This window comes from Vulpes vulpes, chromosome 2, assembly GCF_048418805.1.
Source record: "Vulpes vulpes isolate BD-2025 chromosome 2, VulVul3, whole genome shotgun sequence".
NCBI classification, from domain to species: Eukaryota; Metazoa; Chordata; class Mammalia; order Carnivora; family Canidae; genus Vulpes; species Vulpes vulpes.
The window spans coordinates 56,434,308-56,446,449 of record NC_132781.1 but is presented as its reverse complement, the minus strand read 5'-3'; the positions used below and the strand labels follow the sequence as shown (position 1 = coordinate 56,446,449).

The 12,142-nt window shown below is 47.2% G+C and overlaps 1 long non-coding RNA gene across 1 annotated transcript; it reads left to right on the top strand.

The window, feature by feature from the left end:
• Window positions 1-3,708: 3,708 nt before the first annotated feature.
• LOC140597856 (uncharacterized) lies at window positions 3,709-9,980 on the top strand. The gene is made up of 4 exons (XR_011999846.1): window positions 3,709-4,291; window positions 4,943-4,986; window positions 6,309-6,408; window positions 7,742-9,980. It is a non-coding gene; the product is annotated as an uncharacterized lncRNA (long non-coding RNA).
• Window positions 9,981-12,142: the final 2,162 nt, after the last annotated feature.

Here is a 12,142-nt window from a genome sequence, read left to right as displayed (position 1 = left end):
CTACTATTATCCCCATTTTCTAGATGAGGAAACTGATGCTCAGAAAATTAAATATCCTGCTCAAGACTACACAGCCATCCAGTGGCAGAGTCAAGACTAGAAGTCATTCTGTCTGACTCCAGAGCCCAAGCATGAGCACTTGACCAGTGTTGCTGGTCCCCAAAGGAAAAGAAACATCTTTACAGGACTGCAGCCCTGGAGCGTGCGGTGCAAGCCTGGAGCCAACACTCTGGGATGAGCTCAGGAGCTTCTGCTGGGGAAAGAATAAGGAGACCCAGTTTGGCTCAGAGTGGGGCAGGCCCCACGCTCTGAGCGGTCCAACACCATCTCAGGCTGACTCAACTAGCGCCTGTCCAGGGCACTCGGCCTGCTGCTCCCACCCTGGGAAGGGAGCCAGCAGGCACTTCCTGCACTCAGGTTTCCATGACAACCAGTCATCCTATGAGATGCAAAAGCCACAGGCAGTGAGTGAACATTTCTGAATCTTGAGACCTCATTGCAGGTAGGTCTTCTGCAGCCTTGAGGGGCAGTGTGAGGGGGGCTCAGAGGAAAGAGAATTTGTGTGAAGCAGTTATGTTCAAACAAGCCACTCACCAGCCCCTTTCTCGTCACCCACACCTCAATTATGGGGGCTTTGGGGCCCCAGGTCCAAGGAAGTCTAGAAATAGGCTGGGGGCAGCCTGGTTCCCCTTTTTCATTCAATAGCAATCCCCTCATGCCTCCTTCCACCAGGTACTCAGGCTCCTATGATAAAGGACTTGAGGGCACCTGGGTGGTTGAGCCTTTGGTTGTGATCCTGGGATTGAATCCCGCATTAGGCTCCCTGCAGGAGCCTGCTTCTCCCTCTATCTGTGTCTCTACCTCTGTGTGTGTGTCTCTCATGGATAAATAAAATCTTTATAAAACAAACAAACAAAAAACAGGGACTCCCTGCCCTCAGTGAGCAATCAGTCTAGGGCAAGAGCCAGACGTATCCTAACAGCCCATTACAATGAGCAGACAAGGGAGCACAGAGGTCATGGGAGTACAGAAAAGGGTTTCTCTCCAGGAAGGCTTCCCTGAGCAGAAGGATACATTTGATCTGGGCTTCAAAGGGTGATGAGAGAGAGCCCAGCCCTGTAGAGAAAGGGGGGAAGGACACAGCAGGCAAAGGAAACCGTGTGCAACGGGCTCAGGAGCATGTACGAGCAGCTGCAGAGGGGAGTCAGGCCAGAGCTCCAAGGCCTAGAACGTGATGCTGTGAACTCTGGCTTAATCCTGGGAGCAGCAGGCAGCCCTTAAAGCGTTTTTATGAGGATGTGACATGGTCCAACTGTCATCACAGTAGGGAGAATGGATAGGAGCTGGGGACGATGACTGTTGTGGCAGGGATGAGGGAGAGGGGGACAGATTTGAGAGATGTTTAGAAGGGTAAATCAATGGGATGTGGTGAGAGACTGTGCGTGAGGAGCGTGAAAAAAGATGGGAGCGTTAACCAGGAGACAGAACGCAGGAGCAGGGGTGGGAATAGGGGAGGGGTGGCCATATCAGACCTCTGCTGGGTCATGTGGAGGTGACCAGTTTTCCTCATAAAGATGCTGGTGGTTGAGCTCCCTAGCGTGTGATATCCAGGACATTTCCTCTCTAGGTCAATGGAGGAAAAAAAAATGTTTCAGAGTCTTCTTCAGCCTGGAGGCTTCCAGCAGACATCAGTCACCAGGTGGGCAGTTCCAGCTCAGATCTGCCCCCACACTCACCCCCCACCCCTGCTTTGGACTGCACCAGCCCTGGTGTCCCCCAGCCCCTGCAAGAGGGATCCTGGGTAGCTTGGTGTCTCCCATTGCAGGGCTGACAGTCCCATCTCCCAGGCCAGTGGAACTAATTTTCTCTTGTGCCTTGTTTGCTTCTGGTTATGTACTTGTCACAGTTATGTGGGTGGCTGCTTGGTTGTGCAAACTGGGGCTCTCTCTATTAATAAGGAGTGAATTATAGAGAAATCAAGGTGATGACTGCAAAGCGAAGAAAGGTGGCCCTGGAATCAGACAGAGCTGTGTGCAAATCCTGACTCTACCCTAATTGTCTGTTTCTATGGGCAGTGTCTCCCCCTCTTAATGAGATCCACAGATACTCCATATCCTTACACACCGGGCTCACACTTCTCTCTCCCTCACACCCCCTCTCCTGTTCCTAGTCATCTGCTGTTCCTGGCCCCTCTTCTCCCTCACGCCCCTCCAGGCAAGACTACACTCCTCCCCCTTCGCCCAGACTGACCCTCCTAGGGAGTCATCTCAGGCTCCCTCCGGTGGGGGCCAGTGGCCTCTTCACTCCCCTCATCTCCAGCCCCCATCCTGATGATCTCCAGGCAGGTGCTGGGCGGGGCCGTCAGCGGCCAGAGTTTGCCAGGCCCGTGTACTTGACCCCGTCTCTGGACTTGCGGGCACCACTGTGCCCCCCGGGGAAGCTGGGAGTGGTAGGGAGGAGAGTGGATGTGGCAACGCGACGGGCCCCAAGGTCGGTATCTTTTTCTGCTCCTCTTATTCCCTCTTCCCGCAGTCCCCCACCCCCACCCCCAGCACTCCGGGAACGGGAGGAGGGAGGTGTGGCGGGCCCAGGAGTCTGGAAAGGGGACAGGGCCAGGCCCGAGACGCTCCGAGGCAAGCCCCGCTTTTTGGGCCAGGACAGCCCAAACCCCCTTCCCGACCATAGGGGGGTCGCCGGCCAGGCGCCCCGCAGAGTCTGGGCGCCCCGGCCTGACCCGCGCCCTGCCCGCTGGGGCCACCCCTCGGCCGGGACAGGCTCCCAGACCCGGCACCCGCTTCCTCCCCGGGGCGGGGCCCGGCGGCCACAAGCCAAGCGCCGTAAAATTTAAAGAGGTGAGAGAGACACTGCGCAGAAACCTCAGCAGCGCGGGGAAATGAAATAAGGCCTCCCTTTGGGGACCCCGCCCCCGCGCGCGAGGCCCGGGCCCGGGTCGCCCCGCAGGGTCCAGGTGCGGGCCCCGCGCCCAGCACCCCCTCCCCGGGCCTGGGGTACAGGCCCGCTCCCCGCTCCCCGCTCCAGCCCCTCGGCGTGGGACAGAGAGGCCGGGCACCCAGGGGTCCGGACCCCAGCAACCTGCCGCGGGTCCCGGGCTCGGCCGCGGCCGCCCCAGTCCCTCGCCCGCTCCCGGGCAGGCAGCGTGCCCTCCCCCGCGGGCCCCAGCGGCCCCAGCAGCCCCCCAGCCCCCCCTGTCCTTAGGCGTCGGGCGGTACTTCGGGTTCCTGCTGCCCCTCCTCTCCGCGGTGTCTGAGAGTCCCCCCACCCCGCGCAGCCCCCCGCGTCCCCCCATGATGGATGGAGCCTTCAGGGAGCCAGCGCGGGCGGGCTGGGCTCAGGCGGAAATGAAGAGGATAAGATCTGCGAGCCGAGTCGCCCGTGACACCGTGATATCCGCTCGGCGAGCTGCGCGGGGTGATGGATGGGGCGCGGCGCCCCCCGCCCGCAGCCCCGGAACCCCGCCCCCGGGACAGCCGCGGCGCGCGCGCGCACACGCACGCACACACACGTGCACACACACGCGCACACGCACACACACGTGCACACGCGCACACACGCACACACACGTGCACACGCGCGCACACGCGCGCGCACACACGTGCACACGCGCACACACGCACGCGCACACACACGCGCACACGCACACACGCGCGCGCCGCGGCGGACGGATCCCGGCGCCGCCCGGCCTCGCACGGGGCGCGGTCGCCCGCCCTCGCCCTAATGCAGTCGCCGCAGACCCTTCCGCTGGCGCCCACAAGACCAGCCTTAGCGCGCACTGCGCCTTACACCTTCGCCTGCGCGCGCACAGCAGGCAGACTGCACCCGCTCATCCCCACACGGTCCTCCCAGAGTCTCGTGGACCACTGAGAAAGAGGGCGCGATCGCTGTGGAGACTCAGCCCCGGGAGGGAGGGGGCGTTAGGGGGCAGGACAGCAGTTGCCGCTGGCGTTCATCGTCTCATTTGGCTACTGAGCAAGTCGGGCTTGGTCCGGGCAGGAAGTGGGCAGCGCTAGGACTGTCCGAACAGGCCTCCCCGTCCGTGTTGCCATGGTTACCAACCTCTAGCCCTGTCACACAGCAACATCATCGTTACTATGGTTACAGGCACGCATCCCCCTCCGCCACCGCTACCATTTGCTTGTCATCGCCATTACCATTCCTTCGTTCACTCGTTCGTGTATTCGCTCATCCCCTCACTCTGCTCATCAGCTGGGGGTACAGAGATGAGTAAATCGATGCCCGCTTTGGGGAGTGCACAACAGAATGGGGGAGACAGGTAAGCAACCACCGGCGTTGGACATTCTGCAGAGCCCTGAAGGATAATTAGGACTTGCCACGTGGATGTTTTGGTAGAAAGAATACTGGGGGGTGGGGGGTGGGGTCCCGGCAGGGAGGGCAATAATAAGAAGGGCCTAAGGGCATCGACGGCATCTCCGCCACCACGTGGTGCTCCGTGTGCTTGGAGAAGAGTAGACTCTGGGGTGTCATTGGGGGCAGGCGTAAGGAGGGGAGACTGGTTGCTGCCACACTATGGAGGATCTTTAATGACCCAAGATTCCCCATGCTACGGCTCTGGAAGTCTGATAGACCTGGGTTCGAATCCTGAATTTGACACCCCTTAGTTTAGGGACTGTGGGCACATCATTTCTGCACAGTCTCTAGCATTTAATAAGTCCCGGGATAGCCATTGTTTTACTTACTGTTGTTTTTAACCACGAGGAAAAGCTTTGGAAAATCACCAACGTTAGCACTTTTGGCCTCTAGAGGGAGCTCGAGTTCCTCTCTCCCTAATCTGCCTCTTCATGCCAAATTCCAGAGGAACCAGGATGGGTGCTTAAGGCCAAGGCTATTGGAGGATGAAGTCTGGAAATGGGGCGTTCCTAGAAACTAGTTCACTTATTATGTGTGTCCTCTCCTTTGTCCACAGGCTGTATCTCAAAGGGAAGGAGTCCCTACCCAGGCATGTGGTAGGTGGGTAAAAGCTTGGGTCCCACTCACCTGAGCTAGGAATTCAATTCCGTGGTTTGAACCCAAGGCCTTTGATAACTCACATTCTTTAACTAGGGTTTTCCATCAGAACCAACTGGAAGGCTTTTCTGAGACGTGAATGCCTGGAAAATTCTGACTCAGCAGGTTTGGGTTTGATTGCTGAAAGAAGCTCCTTGGGGATTCTAATGTGGCCCCTGGTTAATTTCCCAGATACCCCTGGCTGCCTATGCCCCGGGGACCAGCACACAGTAGTCCTCTTTGGTATTGTCTTTGCTACTTCTCTTCCTTCTCAAAGACACTATCTGCATCCCCAGAACTCTGCATATATACAGCTATAGCAGTATATCCAATTGATTGGTTTGAAATGGACAACTGACCTAGGATAGACCAACTGCAATCTTTCCCTAAGATTTTTAGAAATTATTTTATTAAAATTTTAAACATAAAATATTTCACACATATGGAAGAATAGGGGATTACAGAATAAAACCCTTCTGCTCATTATCCAAGTTTATTTATTTTTAAAGATTTTATTTATTTATTCATGAGAGACACAGAGAAAGAGAGAGGCAGAGACATAGGCAGAGGGAGAAGCAGGAGCCCGACATGGGACTCAATCCCGGGACTCCAGGATCAGGCCCTGAGCTGAAGGCAGACACCCAACCGCTGAGCCACCCAGGAATCCCTCATCACCCAAATTTAGAAATGATTAGCATTTCACTATATCCTTTCTGCTTTTGCTTTCATCCTGATTCCTTTTCACGACTCTCTTCACTGGCACTTACTCATAGGTAGCTCTAAATTGGTGTGTATCCTGCCCGTCCAATTATTATACTTTCACTATGGTGCTGTCCATAAAAATATAGTATGATTTTGTATATTTATTTTTAAGTGAGCTGTTTTATGCCTTTGGGTACATATTTACAGGAATGGGATCATTCTCAACTTGCTTTCATTCAACATTATTTTCCCAAGATTGTTCATGTTGCTACATGTAGCCCAGATTCATTCATTTTACCTGAGGAAGAGTAGCCCATTGCACAAAAACACCACACTTTATTTATTGTTTCTTTCTTTTTTTTTAAGTTTTTTTTTTTTTAATTTTTATTTATTTATGATAGTCACAGAGAGAGAGAGATAGAGAGGCAGAGACACAGGGAGAAGCAGGCTCCATGCACCAGGAGCCCGACGTGGGACTCGATCCCGGGTCTCCAGGATCACGCCCTGGGCCAAAGGCAGGCGCCAAACTGCTGCGCCACCCAGGGATCCCTATTTATTGTTTCTTAATTTTGCTGCAACTGTAGATAATCCTCCAGCGAGCGTCCTTGAGCACCATGTCTCATTGTGTCTAAGAGCAAAATGTTTCCGGCGCATATACCAAGGGGAGGAATTGCTGGATCCCAGGTGTGTGTATTGTCAAGCTGTATTTCCAAATCATTCTCCAAAGTATTTGCACTAATTTGCCCTCCCACCAGCAGTATGCAAGGGTCTTCATTTCTCTACATCTATACTAATAATACTTGGTACTGCCAGACTTTTAAATTTTTGTCCATTTGATTGATGTGATCTGGTATCTTACTGTTGATCTTTGTGTGTATGTGTGTGTGTGTGTGTGTGTTTCCACAATTATGAGTGAAGTTGGGCATTTTTAAATTTTTTTATAGGAAATTACATTTTCTCCTTTGTGTATTAATTGTTCATATCCTTTGTCTACTCTTCCACTGGTTGTTTACCTTTATCTTATTGAAGTTCGTTATGTAATCTGAATCTTAATCCTTCCCAGTTTTTTACTTTGAGAATGTTTTCTCTTACTTGCGGTTTAAAAATTTTTTTCATTGAGGACACCTTTCTTTACAGTGGTTTGAAGCAGGAAGGAGAGTCAGATTTATCAGTCTTTTCCATCATGTTTGGTGTTTCCTCCTTGCTTTCTCTCTGTCTTTCCCATTTTCTTTTTTTTTTTTTTTTAAGATTTTATTTATTTATTCATGAAAGACACAGAGAGAGGCAGAGAGAGACATAGGCTGAGGGAGAAGCAGGCTTCCTGTGGGGAGCCTGATGTGGGACTCCATCCCAGGACTCCGGGATCATACCTGAGCCGAAGGCAGACACTCAACCACTGAACCACCCAGGCATCAGGCATCCCTGTCTTTCCCATTTTCAAGAAATCTTTCCCTATACAAAACCATGAGATATTCTCTGATACTTTCTTCTAACTATTTTAAAGTCTTCACTCTTTTACATTTAGGACCTCAAGTCACCTAGGTTTGTATAGATGGCCTTCCATATATATTATTTTATATTGGCTCCGATAGAGATGGCCAGTTGTCTCTGCACCATATGTTCCATGGCTCCCCAGTTCCCCATTGACTGTGAAGCTATCCCCATCATATAGAGACTTCCCATACACGTATAATTCAGCTTCTAGACTCTGTTTCCTGTTCTGTTGATCTATTTGTTTATCCCTGTGCCATTCCACACAGTTTATATGATTATATCCGTATAAGAAATCTTAACTTATGGCAAATATGACAGAGATTGGCTAGCTTTTAACCATACCTGTTTCCTCTTGTTTTGGGGACCACAGGTGGGCTCTATCCCACAGCCTCCCTGGCAGTAGGTGTGGCCACGTGAGTGGGTTCTGACCAGTTTTGTGAATGGAAACGATGTATGCCATTTCTAGGCATTGCTTACAGAAACCTCCATGTATGATCCTTCATGCTCTTTCCTTTTCCACCAGCTTGAGGCAAACATGCATGGCAACCTTGAAAGATGGGAACCAAAAATGGAAGAAGACTGGGTCTGCAACTTGCTGCTTGAAGGAGAGATGCCCACTGATCAGGAGCATCCATTTTGGATTTATAGAAGCCAGACGTAAGGGAACCTGGGTGGCTCAGTGGTTGAGCATCTGCTTTTGGCTCAGGTCATGATTCCGGAGTCCTGGGAGCCCAATGTGGGCCCGATCCCAGGACCCTGAAATCATGACCTGAGCCAAAGGCAGATGCCTAACCTATTGAGCCACCCAGGCACCCTATTAGATTTGAGTCATAAAGATGTTGAGATTTGTTTGTTTGTTTCAGCTACTGTCATTTGTTTGTTTGTTTCAGCTACTGTCATATAGTTGGCTAAGTATCTCCCTATCCTCTTGCTCCTCTTCAAAATTGTCTTAGATATTCCAGCCCTTAATCAGTTTACCAAGTTTCTTCAGAAAACCTTGCTGTGCCTTTGATTGGAATTCCATTTAATTTCTGTATCAATATGCGGAGGCTCACTATCTTTTTAATACTGAGCCTTTCCATTTATAAACATGATTTAGACATTACTTATTAGATGTTATTAGATCTTATTTGATTCAATTTTATTAGGTCAATACAGATATATAATTCATTTTTACATAGGTCTTGTGTATCTTCTTTTTTTCTAAGATTTTATTTATTTTTTCATGAAAGATACAGAGAGAGGCAGACACAGGCAGAGGGAGAAGCAGGCTCCTTGCAGGGAGCCCAATGAGGGACTCCATCCCTGGATCACTACCTGAGCTGAAGGCAGATGCCCAACTGCTGAGCCACCTAGTTGTCCCTGTCTTATGTATCTTCCATTACATTTTAGTCTTAGTTATGTTGATTTTGTTGCCATTGCAAATGAAATCTTTTTCACATACTGTGTTCTAATTGGTTGGTGCTATTGTATAGAAGCCCCAGTAGTTTTTGAATATTTATCTTTTTCTGGCAACCTTGATAGATTCTCTTATTAGTTCTAATGATGTATATTTTTTGGATTTTCTACATTAAAAAATCATATAAAAGATGTTATTCTATCTATTGCTATTTCCACTGCCTAGAACTACCTTATCCTACCTCATTCATTCCTTCATGAACTTCAGGTCTTTTTTAATTATCATTGAATCAGTAAGGCCTTCCCTAGCCCCTGTATAAAATAACACACACATGCACATACAGACAGCTTTTTGTTTTTTATCACCTTTCCTCTACATTATTTATTTTTTTAGGACTGACATATTATAAATTATTCGTTTGGTTTTGTCTGATCCATCCACTACAGTGTAAGCTCTGTAAGAGTAGGAACTTTGTTTTGCTTGCTTCTGTTTCATCCAGTGCCTCACTTAATAGATATATTTTAATTTTTATTATTTAAAAACTTTTTTAAGGAAATATTTTAAGATTTTGTTTATTTTTAAAAGATTTTTAAAATTTATTTGAGAGAGAGAACATGAGCCAGCATGAACAGGAGAATGAGGCAGAGGGAGAGTCTTCTCTTTTTTTTAAGATTTTATTTATTTATTTACTTATTTGAGAGAGAGTGTGTGCAAGGGGGGGGAGCAGAGGGAGAAGAACAAGCAGAGCCTGATGTGAGGCTCGATCTCACGACCCTGAGATCATGGCCAGAGCTGAAACCAAGAGTTGGACGCTTAACCTACTGAACCACTCAGGCACCCTTAGATTTTATTTTCTTAAGTAATCTCTACACCCAATGTGGGGCTCAAACCTACAAGCCTACAATGAGAGCCACATGCTCTACTGACTGAGCCAGCCAGGTGGCCCTTAATAGATAAAAAAAAAATTTTAATGAATAGTGTCAAATGTATTCTTTTTTTTTTTTTTTAATTTTATTTATTCATGAGAGACACAGAGAGGCAGAGACACAGGCAGAGGAGAAGCAGGCTTCACGTAGGGAGCCCGATGTGGGACTCGATCCCAGGACATCTGGGATCATGCCCTAGGCCTAAGGCAGATGCTCAACCGCTGAGCCACCCAGGCGTCCCTCCTCCATGACTTTTAATGGTTTGATAGTTGTGATAGTTGGTTTGGTTGTTTTTTTTTTTCTTTCTTTTTTTTAAGCACTGGATATTATTCCATTGTTTGGATGATCCTTTGTTTATTTATTCATTCACCTACTGAAATACATGTTGGTTGCTTCCATGTTTTGGCAATTATGAATAAAGCTGCTACAAACATCCATGTGCAGGTTTTTGTGTGGACATAAATTTTCAACTCCTTTGAGTAAATACCAGGGATTGTGATTGCTGGGTCATATGGTAAGAGTATTTTTTGTTCTATAAGAAACTGCCAAACTGTATTCCAAAGTTGCTGTATTATTTTGCATTCCCACCAACAATGAATTAGTTCCTGTTGTTCCATATCCTCACCAGCACTTGATGTCATTTTTCCAGATTTTCATCATTCTTATAGATGTGTGGTATCTCATTGCTACTTTATTTTATTTTAAAAGATTTTATTTATTTATTCATGAGAGACACATAGAGAGATGTAGAGACATAGGCAGGGGAAGAAGAAGGCTCTCTGCAGGGAGCTTGACTTGGAACTTGATCCCTGGATCAGGATCACAACCTGAGCTGAAGTCAGACTCAACCATTGAACCACCCAGGTGTCCTCGTCGTTTTCATTTACATTCCCCTGATGATACAGGATGTGGAAAATCTTTTCATATGTTGATTGGACATCTATATACCCTCTTTGGTGAGATATCTGTTCAGGTTTTTTGCTCACTTTTTTTTAAAGATTTATTTATTTATGTATTCAGAGAGAGCGAGAGAGAGGCAGAGACACAGGCAGAGGGAGAAGCAGGCTCCATGCAGGAAGCCTGATGTGGGACTCCATCCCTGATCTCCAGGATCACACCCTGGGCTTCAGGCAGCGCTAAACTGCTGCGCCACCGGGGCTGCCCTTTTGCTCACTTTTTAATTAGGATGTTTGTCTCCTATTGTTGAGTTTTAAGAGCTCTTTGTATATTTTGGATAACAGTCTTTATCAAAATAACTCTTTTGCAAATATTTCCTCCCAATCTGTGGCTTATTTTATAATTCTCTTGATATTGTCTTTCACAGAGCAGAAGTTTTCCATCTTTTTTTAAAAAAGATTTTTATTTATTTATTCATGAGAGGCACACAGAGAGAGAGAGAGAGGCAGAGACACAGGCAGAGGGAGAAGCAGGCTCCATGCAGGGAGCCTGACGTGGGACTCAATCTCGGGTCTCCTGGATCACACCCCGGGCTGAAGGCGGCGCTAAATCGCTGAGAAGTTTTCCATCTTAATGAGGTACAGCTTGCCAATGATTCCTTTTACGGATCATATATTTGGTATTGCACATATTTTCTTTTCTTATTTATTTATTCATGAGAGACACAGAGAGATAGAGGCAGAGACATAAGCAGAGGGAGAAGCAGGCTCCATGCAGGAAGCTTAATGTGGGACTCGATCCTGGGACTCCAGGATCACGCCCTGAGCCGCAGGCAGACGCTTAACTGCTGAGCCACCCAGGTGTCGGGCACATATTTCTTTCAGTACAAAATTAAAGATATTGTCTCTAATATTTCGATGGTAGGTTAAAAATTTTTCTTATATTAATAATTTTCTAAGAGTTTAATTATTTTACTTTTATTTCAAATGGTTTGTTTCCGTCTATTGAAATTTAAAATAATTTTATTTTTAATCTGTTAATGTGGTGAACTATACCAATAGATTTACTAATATTACATCATCATTGTTTCCTCTAATAAATTCAACCTCATCTTGGTGTATTTTTAGTGTAAAACTTAGGATTCATTTGGCTAACATTTTTAAAGGATTTTTGCATCTATATTCTTAAGTGAGGCTGGCCTATCATTTTTCTTTCTCATATTCTTTTTTCCAATTCTGGTATCAAGGTTATCTCAGCCACAGGAAAGGAGATGGAGGTGAAGCGTTATCCTCTTTCTATTCATGAAACAATGTAAGACAGGACTTACTTGTTTCTTGAAATTCTGGTAAAACTCATCTGGAAAATATCCAAGTTCTGATGTTTTCATTTTAGGTCAAATTCTTAGGTGGTTATAGTTCTATTTGTGTTTTCTATTTTTTTTTCTGAAGCTAATATTGATCAGTTTTAGATTTATAAAGCAGATGTCTACTCCATACAAGTTTTTTAATTTATTAACATATGGTCATCCAAAGCATTCCTTTATGATCCTTTTCATCTCTGTTGTGTCTATACTTATGTCCCTTTTTAAACATTTCTTTTTTTCCCTTCATTAAGCTTAACAGAAGTTATCCATTTTATTAATCTTTTCAAATAGTTAACTTTTGATTCTGTTGTTAACTTCTGTTGTTTTTTAGTTCTAGTT